Source organism: Lolium perenne, chromosome 3 (assembly GCF_019359855.2).
Source record: "Lolium perenne isolate Kyuss_39 chromosome 3, Kyuss_2.0, whole genome shotgun sequence".
Classification (NCBI taxonomy): Eukaryota; Viridiplantae; Streptophyta; class Magnoliopsida; order Poales; family Poaceae; genus Lolium; species Lolium perenne.
The window spans coordinates 264,492-280,274 of NC_067246.2; the positions used below are offsets into that span (position 1 = coordinate 264,492).

A 15,783-nucleotide genomic window follows, 5' to 3' on the forward strand; every position below is an offset into this window, starting at 1 on the left:
GCGGGGCTGCCGTTTTCGAGCGGCATGGAGCAGGAGGTGGGGAGGGCAGCGCCGTGGTAGGGGACGCGAATCACGCCGGCGCGAGCGAGGCGCGTTGGAGGCCGGCGGGGGGCTTTGGTCGGGAATATAGGTAGGTGGGATCAGATCGTGGGTTGCTGGTGGGATCGGGGGATTTTTTTCGCTTTCCAATTGGATCGCTCCTATATAGGGCCCGTGGTGCTCAGCTGAGCACTGGTTGCAAAATAGTGCAACCATATATATATATACTAGCAATGGAAGGGCGCGGCGGCACGCCGTGCCGACTGTGTGATATAATTTTGGAAACCCATTTGAATTGATGGAAATAGTATGTTTTTTGTTGTTCGGATGGTGTGCTTTAAGATATAGGTGGTAACAAAATCTCATAGTGCATACGCTGACATAATAGGTATATGAAGTTGATCTTGAGGATAGAGTACATAAGCGGGTATTAGAAAGGAATAGAAACTCAGTCTGGTAATAATAACTGGTACTTCCTATTGATCATCAGTTGGTGGTTTTATAGGGCAATACAGAAGAAATATTACATATATAGAACTTAATTAAGCAGTAGCATAGATTGATGTACAGATAGATAAAAGGTTATTTCAGGCTGATCTCTTGGTATTGTGTTTTGGATCTTCTCGCATCCATTGTACCAGAGAATGGCTCCTTTGAGTGTTCAATTCACGGTGTAGTTAAAGATGAATATATCACATACTGGAATGTCGTTGGCTTCCACGAAATCATCCCATCCACAAAATCATCCCACCCATGTTCTATGAAGATGCAGTTCGTCCACTCCACCGGACAAACTTTCCAACCGTGTTCCCAATTTTCCGAGGGAAATTCCCAGTGATATGCTTATGTAACGATTTGGGGATCTTGAGTGGGTCAAAAGGGCTACCTGTTACCCTACGCATGAAGCGGCGGTTGAATCTGACTCCTGGCGCATAAGTCCAACCTTAGGAGGTCTGCCGTGCTTTGCTGTTCCTAGTCTCTGTCCTTCGAAGTCCTGTGCGGCCTTATTTTTGTTTTTCCCTCTGTTTTTTTGAGATGTTGATGCCATCTTGCTTGTGTTGTTCGATGAAGGAAAGCATGACGGAGGACCATTCACGCTCTGCCTTCTCGCTTTCTTTCTGAGGGGATGGAGTTGTCAGAGACTTTCTCTCAGTCGTGATCTCCTTGCTATTTGTGTGCAAGTATGTAGCTAGGTTATGAAAAGAGAGGATAGTGCTATATCGCTAAGTATCAACAACAAAAAAGTGGAACACCAAATTTTTACCTAGAGCTGACTATGCATTGAAATATGAGCTGTAACAATTATGAGGGGATCCTTTTGTATTGAGTTTTGACCTAGCAGTACATACTACATAGAATGTATTATGGAACTGAGTTACCTTAACTAAGACACATCATCTACTTTTTTTCTTTGTATGTGTGACTACTGGTTCTTTTTTACTCTAGTGCTTTCTGTAGCTTTGTAGCTTTGTAAAACTGGAGACATTCACTGAAGAGAAAAGGATGTCTCTGTTTGCTAAGAGGCATGGCAAAGGGGCTGATTTTGTGAGAGAAGTTGATGAGATAATTGATGTTTACGATTCTTTGAAGGAAGATAATAACAAAAGACTTGATATGACAACCAATGAAGTAAAAACCGGGTGAAGAAAATCCTGGTGATAATAATAGCATGTTGGATATTAAAGGTCTAGTTAAGATCTATAATATGGATAGACCATCCAGTCATTTTTATAGGCTTTTAAATGGTAATACCACGTACAGTGCTATTTCATAATACATTGGCTTATGTCTCAGAAATCCCGCTGTGTGAATTTGATTAATTTGGTGAGATGCGTCTTGTGTATTTTTTCTTTTGTAAGATTTCTCTAGATCTTTTAGTAACTATCTCAATCTAGTACAGATGCCAGCTGACCACAAAGTTCTCATGTCAACATATTGTATCATGAATCTGCCAAAGTTTGGATGCAATCTGCCGACCAATTATGATCATCGAGTACTCACGCATGTTATGTCATCCCCGTACACCCGCATGGACAAAGCAGGCAATCCTTCTTGGTTGTCCTGATTGGGACAGTGCTCTCATATCATCTCCCATTATGATGTGCACGCCATATATACCTCGATGGTGTCTCCGATCTGTGCACGGTTTGCAAACAATAATGAGAAAAGAGACACTACATATCTGAGTCAGAAACAGATAAAGTATTGGTGGCGAGCCGGTTAAATATCAAAAGGAAATTTTTTTCACAAAAATCAGAAAGTTATCTCCCCTTTTTAATCGGAGGAGGCAACTTCGGCAGAAGCAACCTAAAATAAAGCAACAACAGATAGGGAACTGAATGAGGAAATAATAACAGGACCAGATCGGCAACTGAATGAGGAAATAATAACAACAAGACCAGGTCGGCAACGGCTTTAAAAAAAATGCTCCAGAGAGAGCCAGGGACCAAACATCATGACCATCCATGTGCATATCATGTGAAAAATCAACGTCAGCAGAGAACCAAGCCCTCAAAGGAGCAAGCCAATGTAAACATCAACTCATGCACAGATTGGACCCTTTTTTAATTGTTCTCTAAATTGACCTATGTGATTAGCTGGTAGCCTTCCATTGTGTTTCCCTGGAAATGTGAACAAAATCTTATCATCTACTCTGTATAGAAAGCAATGAAGCTCGCTAGGAAAGAGTTGTACAATAGAAATATGATTTTAGTTTTTAACAGGCACTGTTCATTCACATATTTACATATCTGGAATAGGTCAGTGGAGAAATCATTTATTCTTAATTCTTCTATACCGTTTGATCGTATAGCTTACCAAGGTAAAGCAAACAATGGCATTGTAATGATACAAAAGAGAGGACAACATTGAGAAGTTGTGGTACAACAAATCTAGATTACAACATATTTGTCGACAAAGGAAGGGGACACACAATTTTTCTGACAATTCAAGCAATTTATGCAGAAAGTCGAAAACTGGACTATCTAATTCAAGAGGATATTTGACTAAGTGCATGAGAATTGAGAACCCTTACAAGTTACTCAATGTTTTTCTCTTTTTTGCTCAAAAAAATGTTCTTTTCTTTATTGCCCGAAGTCTACATCTTCTTGGTAGCAAAAATACAACACCCGGAATATTGTCCAATGGTTGAGCATCCTAGAAGTTAACTTAGACCATAAAACATGTATACATAATAATTCCTATCTTCTCTCATGTTCCACATAAAAGAAAATAGAGCAATGAAATAGAATGGGATCCCTCAGTTTTCAAATATTTAACTAACTAATTGTCAAAACCAGTATTCAAACAAATATAGTTCATTTTTGAAGGTAGTTGGAGGAAGGTTTGTTGAATGATTAGTTTAATCAGGAAATTAACATTTAAAGATAACTTCTCAATTTTGATATAAAATCTCGAACAATAAATAAAATTGTTCAGCTAACACTATTTCACGTGACATATTCATGCAAGCCATTTCTTCTATCAACCAAATGACTAAATAGTTTGGAAAGCAACATACCTGGCGATATAGAATGTTAATTAGAACTCTCCCTGTATGCTAGTATAAGTCCATTGCCTGCAAGCAATACAATAAATTGGCCAAGTTCAAGAAGTGACCCAAAATATGTATTAATTTACGTACGAAAATGAGTATATCTACCATTTGCATCATAAGGCTCAACTCTAGTGCACCAAACTGTGATAGGAGGGACCAGACATAATATCTATACAGCAACTTGTATACTTTATTTGAACTAACGTCTCTTAGACGTAATCCTGTACAGGATTAGCATGATAGCTTTGATCTGTAATTTGAGATTTCTAGCTAGACTAACATCGAGTCAGTTAGCACCAATGATGCCCTTGTACATCTGCTATATAAGCCCCACTTGTTTCAATAATCGAAATGTGTTGTGACTACTCTCCTCTCTCAATTGTGTTTCGTCTTACAAATATCATTAATGAGTGCAATGAGAAGAGTGAAAGGCTCTGCAAATCAAGAAGAAGAAAAATATGTAACCATGATTGACATGGGGCAACAATGAGAAGACCAAGTATCCGAGCATTACACTCACCAGATTCATTCGGTTCTAGCTTTCAATGGCAGCAACCTAGTCCGTCGAGTTGTTGGCACTTGGCACAACACATGGGAATATTGGTGGAGCCCACGCTGGCTGGTCCGCTCGTCCTGTCTCGGCTAAAAACTGACCATATGGATGATCTCGGCTCTGGCATAATGTCATATTCTCATGACTGCTCAACTAAGGTGTTCTTGGAAGTAATTACATCAGCAGCTAGAGATACATATAAGCATTGTATCATATTATACAGACAAACCATAGAAAAAAATCACTTAGATAGGTTAGTAAATGAGGGATGCACAATTTAGTCAGCAGATCCAGTTTAGAGACACAAATGTATCATTGTGGCACACAAAACTATGTTATTGGCCACAACATGCTTTACCTAGCATGACAACTGTATTTGGAATAGGGGCATGATTGGAAGGAAGTAAAACAGGCGAATTCATTCAGTACCACCACCAAAATGCTCCATAAACCAGCTAAATTCTACAACATGGTAGTAACTTTGCTTAATTCTCACGAAAATATTGTAAAAAATAATTGAACCATCAGACTCATTTTCCCTCAAAGAAATGTTTGATGTGTTTCCATTAAGAAATCACCTTTAATTCTGTTCATGAATATTTGGTCTCACAATATAAATCTTGGATCGAATCTTCAAGGATACCTAATAGATCTTAAACAAATTATCATGCTCCATTCAGATAAACCTGCATAAGAGGCAATAGTGGAATATTTTTTAGAAACATGAAATAACTACACTTGGGATAAATGCTTTGCATATTTCCAGTAAGAATCACTTCAAAATGTTTTTCCAAGATTCTTTTTTTTACAGAATATAAGCCGCCAATCAAAGTCTTGAAGCATGCATGATACTTCTTCTTGCACAAACCATTATAACCTCTAAGGCAATGCTTGCGCCATCATTGAGTGATTCACCCGCTGGTTGAACTGGCCTCTATAGTGCAAAACGCAATATTCATTGATGACATAGCTTGTAAGCTTTACCATAAAAACAGAGAAATATCCAGCAAAAAATTGATTTGTATATTACCTGCTGCCGAATAGCTGAAAGTAAATAGGCATATTGCTCAAAAGATTTTCAAATAAGCATACATGTTCGTACATCTATAGAAGCCAGGGGAATAATGTACTAAACATATATTTCTACATACATACATTTTGATTTTCCTCCAATAACTTGACAAATTTGTAGAAAATTAATAACAAGTACGTGTTGAATATCTCAAGATTCCAGCTTACATGGTCGTCTAGATAATCATCTGGGAATGTACCAAGAGGATATGAAACATAATAATAAAAAACGGAAGCAATGCGCAAGTAGGTGCTCCTTATTCAATTGTAGAGGGCATGGGAAAGAGAATAAGAAGATGGGGAACTCACGTACACAACTGAGGTGGATCCATCGGTAGTTGTGACTCCCGACGATACGTTTGCAGCATAACCGTCGGGGCCAACCCAGATCTGCCGGCCCTTCTCTCCTTCTGACCAAGATGGGAAGATGCAGCTACAGCCCAGGATTTTTGGGGGTGAAAAGCGGCTGTGAACGACCCGCGCTCCTCCAGATCCACGAGAGTAGCAAGGTGGAGGAGAGGAATTCCTGGAGGGCAGCAATCCGCTGCAGCACCCTGAACCCAGCGGAGACTCCCGTCCCCCACCCGCCTGTGGTGTGGCAAGCCCCATACTGTCGAGCGACCGCCACCGGCAGTCAAGATCTTGGGCCGCAGCGCTACAGTAACAAAGTCACAAACCTGTTGCGCCTGCGCCGGCCGCCCTGGCAAGTGCACTTGGATTTGTGCTGCACCGCCCACCCCTTTCTTCTCGCCGGAGCTCGAGAGCCCCCATATCATTTTTTCGATCCACATCTTGGGAGAGAGAAGGAAGAACTGGGGAGAAGCATCCCACTTGCACGGTGCCGGAAGGGGAGGGGACGTGTTGCTCCCTCAATTTACTCGGCACCTTCGGCGAGGAGGCACACGCGACGGCCACCAGGGAAAGCAAGACGGCCGAGTGGCGAGTGTGCTTCTTCGCCGCGATAACGCGGGCTCGGCCTCCAACCAGAGAAGGTCTAACAGGACGAAGCCAGTACACAAGGGAGCTCCACGGAAGAGAAGACGAACCGGCCGTGGCTCGAGGAGGTCGATGAGTAGTTGCAGGCGAAGTGCAGTGTGCCAGCGACCAAGCCTAGGATGGGTCTAGGGTTTCACAGGCTCGCATCGCGTTTGCGGGAAACTGAAGATGGGGAGGCGCCGGAGCCGTGGCGCCGTGCGGTGGCACTGGGCGTGGCTAGAGAGAGGGTTGCGGGGCAGCGCTCCGGCCATGTGGCCGCAAGGAGGAATGCAAACTGGGTGGTCGGTCTCGATAAACGGCGGAGCTTTGGATTATTCACCGTGGGAACCTGCACACCGCTCTGACTACTTTTGGCAATGCTACAGCCACACGCCAAAACACCAAAAACAGCCCACATTGAAGTAGTACGAAGAAAGGTAAAGAGACGAAGTTTTACAGAGCACTGAACGTGTACACAGAAAGAAATCAACTCAATTAGTATAACAGGTGTCGCAACCACGTTAATCCCCAAGGAGGCCCAAAATTCTGTAAAAAATTGAGGCTGTTCACGAATTAGTATAGTACTAGCAAAGAAAGGCGCTGCGGCACGCCACGCCATCGAGGTAGCCAGGAGTTGAAGAAAAAATGATGCTTCTATGTTAAACTACAACAATGACGTGAATGTGTGATAGAGAACAAATAACATATTATATATCTAGCTTGGAAGGGTATTTTGAGTAAGGTAAACTGTGTTGGCTACTTTTGACAAAAAACATGAAACAAAGTTTAAATAGTGCATTGATTCATTTTTCTCAACCATATTGCTGATCGTTACATTCATGGGCTTAAAAAGATTGTATGAATTTCAGGTATGCTAGTAGTACCACAAAATCATGCTTTACAAATGGGAGGTATGCTAGTATTACACATTACTTGTGCTTTGCCGATTTGTTTCTAGTAACAAATAGGCAATAAAACATATTGCATCAAGCGATTCAGAACTGTCAATAGACAACATCCCAGCACAGCACTTGCCAGGTGCTACAAATATTCAGTACAACAGCCTAGCACCTGTGAGGTACTACAAATATTCAGTAAACCGGTATTACATTAAGTGATTCAGAAGTGTCAGCACAGAACAACGTAGCAGTTGTCAGACACTACTATTTTCCCAAGTTTCCTCTTGTTGAATTGTTCAACAAAAACAGGGACCTTCTAAACAATTTTGGTGGCCTTCGTCTCTAAAAAAGTGATAATACAGTTACTGCTTGCTAATTTCAATGCAGAGATGAAAAAGCAAGTGCAGACAAATCAACTCTAAACGCAGACAAACCTAATAAACCATAAGTCTTATATGTATAATAAGTAGTAGAGAACAAAGAACAAAGATTTTCTTTCCCGTCTGTTGACGCCTTCCTCAGCAACTATTACACCTTACTTGTGCTTTGCCAATTTATTTGTAGTAAAAGATAGTCAGTAAACCATATTGCATTAAGCGATTCAGGACTGTCAATAGACAACAGCCCAACACTTGTCAGGTGCTACAAATATTCAGTACAACATGTGGTTGTGGTTAATGAAGATTGCAGAAAGAATAGCAAATCGATTAGTTAATAAGATGTTACACATTTCCCACAATTGGCTACCTCAAGAGCGCGTTGGCGAGCACCCAAACGACAATGGAGAGTAGTTCTACTGCCAGAAACTGCTCTTGACCATTGCTGTTCTTCGCTTCAGCATAGGGCTCCATTTATTCTCATCAAGTCTTCAACAAAGTTAAATCTGACAATGGAATTCACTGGAATTTAAGTGGCAAAGGAGAGGTCTGGAATAGCAGTTACTTGTGCAGCAACTATATGCATTTATACATATGTTAACATACATTTCCATGAGAGCATGACCTGGATGCAATAATAATCTGTATTTAGTGAACCGTTAACGAACCTGAAAGCAGTTCTTGTTCGCAGTAATAGCTCTACCCAGTTTTATGGCAAATGTGAACTCTACAAACTAAGTTCGGGACACATAAAAAAATGAATAACCAAAAAAGAAAAACATTGCAGGTTGCAGTAGGTCATTCACTGAAATGCCAATGTATATACTGGGAAGGCTGAACAATTGGAAAAAGAATATAGTTCTATATATATATACCATCCTAATATGAGCCTTCCAATCTAGTTCACCAAAACTATAATGGAGAGCCAGACGTAATATTCAAACAGAAACATTAAAAAATTATTAAGCAGAGCAAAGAAAAGGAAAATGGACGCACTCTTCAACATCAAGGACATGGAAACGAAGTAACCAAGAGCAAGAAGGAACAATGAGAATATTTTGCAAGCTAAGCTCTTCTTTTCTGAATTTATGAGAATATACATAGAAAGCATCAGTACAACAGAAAATTATCAGTGAGACACATGCTAACCTAATATAATTTCGAGGGCTGGGCTAAACCATATAATATAACTGGAGTGAGGACAAAAAATTTGAGGAGACATTTTCCATAGAACATGCAACTACTAAGATAGCAACTCTGAGTGATAGCAGCATATTGTTGTATTGTACACTGCCTGCAACAGAACATATATTATTCATGCATGGACCAAATTCTCATTAGGATCTTCGCTATTATATATCTAAGTACATAGCCATGGAAACCAGTAAAGCAGCTGGGTCTACTAAATTTAGATCACAAATTGAGATGTAGCAGAAAGTGACATGTCCTGTCAATCTAAAAACAGTAAATGTTCTCAAGAAAAAGAGGTGATGGTGAATCTCTCATCAAACATTCTAATTATACTGAGATGTGTTGTCTATTTGTTAATTAAGGATCAAAGAAGAATGCTTAAACATTCTAGTTCACTGAAATTTCAATATAAATTAGTTTTCCTGATGTGTCATACCAACATGTTCAATGAGAAATAATTAACAACTAACCTAGCCCTATTAAATGGAAAGAATCATGCAGGCTACATTTGGTTAAATTAGTTTGCTACTTCCTATTGATGGTATTGCTAGGTAAAAATAATTTAGGCTCTGACCTGAAGTGCAGCATTCTTACCTCTAATTTCAAACTACCATGAAAAGTTCATTGTTGAGAAATTATACTGAGGTATGCTAAAGACTCTAGCTTCAATTTGTATATCTAGGTGAGAGTAGAAAACTATATATACACACACACACACACACACACGATACCATATACTTGAGTTTTCGCTCACTTAGTTTGAGATGTGCACTGTTAAGATCATGCTGACAACAACACGCTGGAAAAAAATAGGGGGAAAAGCTAGCATATCTAACCTTAGAGGTCTAAGTTGCATCCTAGATGCATGTCATTCAGTTGGAAGAGATGAGATACTACTTATGTGGCCCATGTATGAATCTTCAAACAGCCGGTAGAAACCTCCCTTCATCTATTTAGGCTCCCAAAGCAGGAGAAATACTATTAAATATAAGTATATCTATTTAAGCAATATTGTAAAAAGTTTAGCGCCCTGGTCATAATTATTTGGCAACGGGGAATTATATCTATCTAAGCATTATATTAAGTATAGCCCCCTGGTCGCCATCCAGGTGGCGGCGGGGAATTAAATCTACCTAAGCATTATATTAAATATAGCGCCCTGGTCGCCGTCCGGGTGGCGGCGGCGCGGCTCACAAACAGCTTGGATATCAAATTATAAAGCTATCTCACATTTGGTAACTCTTGACACTTCAATCCAGCTAAGTCGCATCAAAGCGATTTTGTTTTTGCACACAGTTTGATCATTACAGATACAAAAGCAGATAAGGCAGAAGGTAGCTCAAACAGAGCTCTGCAGGTATTTAAGTGGTAATTCTGACTTCATTACACTCTTCATCATAAAAGACATTTGCCACTAATACTCTCCAAGAGATTGTAAAACAACATGAAGTCAGAATTCTACGACAGTAATATATTTTGGCTAGATACGAACATAAGTCCTGCCGGATAGGCGAGCCATCTCAAACAGCAGAAGCAAGCTAACCAGAGGTGCACCTTCGGCGCTACAACAGATCACGGGAAAAGGAAGGTAAGTGCTCGCATTAGAAGACAACAACATGAGAAAATTATAGACAATTATCTTAATCAAATTTCTATTACTAAAAGCTATTGTCTGTGCAATTTAGATCAAATTGAATATCACTGCTTAGTTAGCTATTTTTTTAGAAACAGCCCTCATTTGATCGACTAAACCCCATACTAACAATGCCTAATAACAAATAGAGGGCATTGAAATTCAGATGAACAGCACCTTATGCGCCAACACCAGATGATACCCAAGATTTTTGTGGCAGAAAAAAAATGTAGTACATATTTTCATCTGGCACATAGCACCGTACATCCAACAGGCAACATGCCCATAGACGCTCTGCTCCCTCGTCCACACCTCGCTCCTGATGGAACCTGCCGCTCGACCAACACACGCGCAGTCTCACCTCACGCACACAGAGCCGCAGGTGGTGCGGAGCCCTAGCGATAGCGATGGGCCGGTGGCGACCGGAGCAGTGGCCAGCGCCTCAGCAGAGGCAGAGCAACCTGCAGGTGAAGGCAACCGGGCGGAAAGGGAAGCAACGTCCAGCGGAGCTGCGGTGGCGGAGCAGGCGTCGGCGACCAGCCGCGCAGGAAGTGGAGTAGTTGGCAGCGGAGGCGGAGCAGGCTGCAGGCGAAGCGACGGCAACGTACAGAACGCAGCATCCAGCCGGCCATATGTACCTTACGCGCGTAGCACATTAGGTGTTTAGTAGATTGGCACCGGATCTAATTTCCTAGATGCAAGCTTCTAGTAATTCATATACTGACGCCACTGAATTAGAGTATGTGGGGGGCAAAGCAGGGTAGACACCATGATCCAGCCATTGTCACACGAGGGGAAGGGGAGACGAACTGGGCAGGGGTGTTCCTTCTTTTCGGTTAGATCCACGGGAGGCCAGCGTCGCTGTTGCCTGAAATTGAGAGAAATAGAGAGGGGAGATGACACGGGAGAGACACAGAGTGGAGAAAGGAGTGCGTACCCAAATGAAGAGTCGTCGTTGTCGCCGCCGCTCCCGTGGTTAACGTGGCCGTCCCCATCCTTGCGCCGTCTGCCGCCGGCTGCTGGCCTCCTCCGTCCGGTGCTCATGTGGCGCCTCTAACTCGGGTTAGGGGGGTCAGGAGGGGAGAGGTTGCTCCGGCCGACGACGCTAGGCGCTCGAGTCAGGGGATCAACCGGGCAGGAGCTCAGGCGGTGGAGTCTCTCTATGGATAGCCTCCCCGATGATTCATCGAGAAACGCCACGTGGGGAGATAGAAAAAATAAAGATAGCAGCTAAAGCGGTGGGAAATACACAGCTATAGGCACCCAAGTAGTATACCAACAGATTGGCCAATAGAAAAGAGAAGATACAAAAGGAACCCCAAAATTTTATAGAGGGCACCAAAATTGTACACAGAAAAATTACTGCAGAAATTCACCATAGATTAGCATACGTGTCAGCGCAACATTAATCCAAAAAAGTTCCAAAATTAGGAGAAAAATTGAAGTGGTTACCCTTTAATATAGTAGTTAAGTTATATATATATATATATATATATATCGACGCGGATTTTATACCTAGGGTGGTAGCTACGCACGTTGTTATTGCCGTTGGATTCTGCAGATCTTAACGTCTTGATAGACGGCCTCTTCACGGAGCGTGAGCACCTAACAAAAGATTGGTACAGTACACTTCTTTCAAACTGGTGGTGGATCCCTGACATCGATTCATCCGCAAGGAAACAAAACAGCGACAGTTGTGAACATATGCTTTAGGATAACATATCATATTTTCATCTGGACGTTTTTTTTCATATGTACTGCTTTTTTTAAGGGACTTTTCATCTGTACGGTTAAAACACTACTCTCCCAAATATTGAAAACATTAGAGCATCCCCACTCGTTGGCGCTCCCCACGTCCAAATCCGGCGAATTTTTCGTCCGGATTGGAGGAAGATTTGGCGTGGGGAGGAGTAGTTTCCCAGTCGTGTGCTCCCCAAGCGGCGTTTCTCGGGGAAAAAGAGGATGGCTCGGGGAATCCGGACGAAAGAGGAGACACGTGGGCGTGGGCGGTTGGTTTAGCTTCGTCCGGAGTCCCCGAGCGCGCCCCGGGGGGCCGGGGATGGCGTGGGCTCGCCGGATGGATGAAGGGTCAAATCCGGACGAAAACGAGGAACCGGGGGCGCGACTGGGCCGAATTTCGCCGTCCGGATGGAAAAAACGTCGCTCGGGGGCCTCGTCGGGGGGACGAGTGGAGATGCTCTTACGACCATGGTGTGGACCACGATTAATATTATTTTTAAATTTTATGCGCCATGATATTTATGGCTGTTGCTGCTCATAGTCTACACCAGATTTTACTCAACTAAAATTAATGATGGCAAAAAAATTATGCCAAAATAATTGCTGTCCTGTAACAAAAAAATGATGCCAAATTACCTAGAAAATGAACCAATCACGAAACAAATCCCCATGTGTGGCACCCCCGGGATCAGAGTTAGACAAATACCAGATCTTCGTCTGACATACGCCTAACCTAGAGCTCGGGAGACTACAGTGAGAGAATCGGTAACACAACAGTGACTCTACGACTCAAAAAGTAATACAAGCTCATAACTGAGCGAAGAACCAAAGTATTACAATCAGAGGTCACTGACCTGACATACATCAATCAACGGAAGCAAAGTTATGCTATTAGACATAGCAAGATAGCAAAAGGCCTAAGAGGCCAGGAGCATAACGGTGACGTCCCAGCCCATAGATTCCAGGCTGCCACCTGGGAACCCCAAGCTACTCGTCGATGTCGATAGAAACCACCATCTGTTGGAGTGACTTCTTCTGAAACAAAAGCATGCAAAGCTGAGTACAGGGACTCAGCAAGACTTAGTACAACCTTTTAGCAAAGCGGGTATGCGGGCTTTCTGGTAGATCTTCTTTTGCGTAAAGCCAATTTTCCTTTGTAAGATGAGAGAGAAGAGAAGCTCGACTACTCAGAACCTTTGAAAGGGGATAAGAGAGCGACATCTCTAGCTCTAATGATCATCATATTGTATCCACCAATCTTCATCATCTCGAACCACTATCCTCGGATTACCCCCTCAACACCCGAAGAAGGTATCCGTAAACACACATTGATTACCAAGTTTTACGATCAGGTTAAAGTTCTCTATGATCTCCACGTCCGTTCCCAAGTCGTCCGTAACCGTGGACACGGCTTTTCGAAAAGATTTAACCCTGCAGGGGTGCACAACTTTACCCACACGTGCCAACCGATTCTTAGTGCCAGAACATTAGCTCTCTTCCTTGGAAAGCCGGCAGAGAGTGGTTGACCACGACCTTTACCTTCTTTGTCGCCGAGACCATGAGTCACGCGCTAAGGATTGTTCCGCCGTAACGGGTCAAGTCCCGAAGTCGGTCCTTAACGATGTGAGGCGAGGTGGGTTTCCCCAGGGCCGCAACCCGACCACCACGGCCACGCTTACCTACCTGTTATGTACCTTTTCCCCCAAAGCAGAATGCAATGCATATGTCCAGATAACGCGCAAACTTTGTGACTCATGGAATCTACTAGGCAAGTTAGTGAGTCGAGAGGGTACCATAATAGGGCCTCGTGTGGTTGTACGCTCAGTCTTGGTTCAAGAGGCGAGAACTCGGTTCCTAGGGTCGCGAGAAGCGAAACAACCCACCACATCCCAATGTGGCCTCTCGTCTGAGCCTTTAATCATGTTTATCATCATCTCTATACTTACCACGTCAACTTTGTCATGCTAGATCCATTTCATTGTGAGGCTCCGGTCAAGACCGAGTAATAGCGTAACAAACTAAGCATGGCTAAGCATAAGGAGATAAAGGCTCTCGCGACGCACACATGCCAAACCTAGTTATGCTAGGAGCGAGTGGATCGATTATTTGAGGCTACAAGGGTGGAACATGCAATAGATAGGATAACTCTACCTATCGATAAAAGACGGTTGAATCGTATGCAATATGTAGGAACCGTAGTAAAAGCATTTGTAAAACTTGTATGAACCAGGCTAGGGCTTGCCTTTGTCCCTGATAAACCAATATGGATCTTCGGGCATCCCATGCTTGACTTGTTCGTCGGTGGACGATTATTGACCTTCGGTGCTGTCGATCTTCATCGTCTCGGGCACGTGCTCTATCGATCGCGAAGAAGCAAATACTATAAAGAGAGGAATAACAATCAACACATGGCATCGATGCAATGCGCATATAAGTATGATGATATGACATGTTAATTAGGTATTGAAATAACCCTAAGACATCATCAATTTAATTGAGGTTCGATGGAATCAGGGTTAGTAGTTCCGGAACCTCAAAGGGGTTGATTTAGTTCTTCTAAAACAACTAGGGTTTAAAGTTGTTTAACAATGCATGATTTTGCTACCAAAATGTAGATCTCATTTTTCTAAAAATTTTGATATATTATACATATTTTCTGATTTAAAATGAAGTACTTATGAATTTCATAAGATTTAATCATTTTAATTCATTTTCTAAAAATTATATAAATAATAATAAAGTTGGACCCACATGTCATAATATTATTATTTTCCAAATATTTATGAAATTATTAAAAATCTGACAGATGGGGTCCACCTGTCATATTATTTTCTATTTAAGAAATACAGAAAATAAAACAGAAAATAGGAAAAGCTATTAATGACATCACGCTGACGTCATGCTGACGTCAGCGGCGCCATGAGCTCAAAATGGAGCTCGGGCTGAGCTCAATCGGCCGTTCTGGCCGCGATTGAGGGCGAGCGAGGGGAAAAGAAGCGGGCGACGCGAGGAACCGTTGGGTGGCGCGCGCCGCGATTGGTCGCCGGAGCTAGGCCGCCGGCGACGAGCGGCGGAGGCCGCAAGAGCGATAGCCATGGTGCCGCGGCGATACAGGGGTAAGAGAGGGAGGCGAGGGGACCAGGAGGTAGCGGGGCTCACCACGAGCGAGCCGGAGGGGTCGGCGACGGCCGGAGAGCCTCGCCGGCGCCGGAGACCCAAGCGGGCAGGGCCGGCCAGAGGAGTTAGGGTTAGGGATTTGGGGCGTCGGGAGAGCGCGGCGAGGGGAAAATAAAGGGGCTAGGGTTCGTCGGGGCGGCGGCGAGCTTTTATAGCCGCCGGGGGGGGCGGCGGGGAGGATCGGAGCCGCCGGTGCCATCGGGTGGCCGGCGTGCTGCCACCACCTGCTTGGTTACGCGGGGAAGAAAGGGTGGTTTTGCAGAAAACCCCCTGCGGGGAAGTTGGGCTGGGGAGGGGTTGCTGCTGGGCCGCTTGGGCCGTTCGGCCAGGGAGGGAAAAAGAGAGAAGAGAGTGGGCTAAGCCCAAGGGAGAGAGAGGAGGGTTTCTCCCTATTTTTTTAAAAAAAATCTGTTTTCTATTTTGTTTCCAAATTCTTTTGCATTTTGGAACTGATTTGAAACTTCAAATTTTCTAAAACTTTCAACATAACCTGACTTGTCAAACATTTTACAAAGTGCCATGTATGTTGACTTTGGAAATTTTGAAATACTTTGAACATTTAATGCGGAGAG

At 43.1% G+C, this 15,783-nt stretch overlaps 1 long non-coding RNA gene across 7 annotated transcripts; it reads right to left on the reverse strand.

Moving 5' to 3' along the window:
• Positions 1-389: 389 nt before the first annotated feature.
• On the reverse strand, positions 390-11,513 carry LOC127340589 (uncharacterized). Of its 7 annotated transcripts, none has more exons than XR_011754456.1 (7): positions 11,232-11,513; positions 7,841-7,976; positions 5,529-7,435; positions 4,727-4,834; positions 4,116-4,268; positions 3,560-3,616; positions 390-2,175 (listed from the first exon to the last, which is right to left on the reverse strand). It is a non-coding gene; the product is annotated as an uncharacterized lncRNA (long non-coding RNA). The 7 variants fall into 7 exon arrangements; XR_007874607.2 differs by having other exon boundaries at positions 4,116-4,334; XR_011754458.1 differs by adding an exon at positions 3,701-4,029 and having other exon boundaries at positions 4,116-4,834.
• Positions 11,514-15,783: the final 4,270 nt, after the last annotated feature.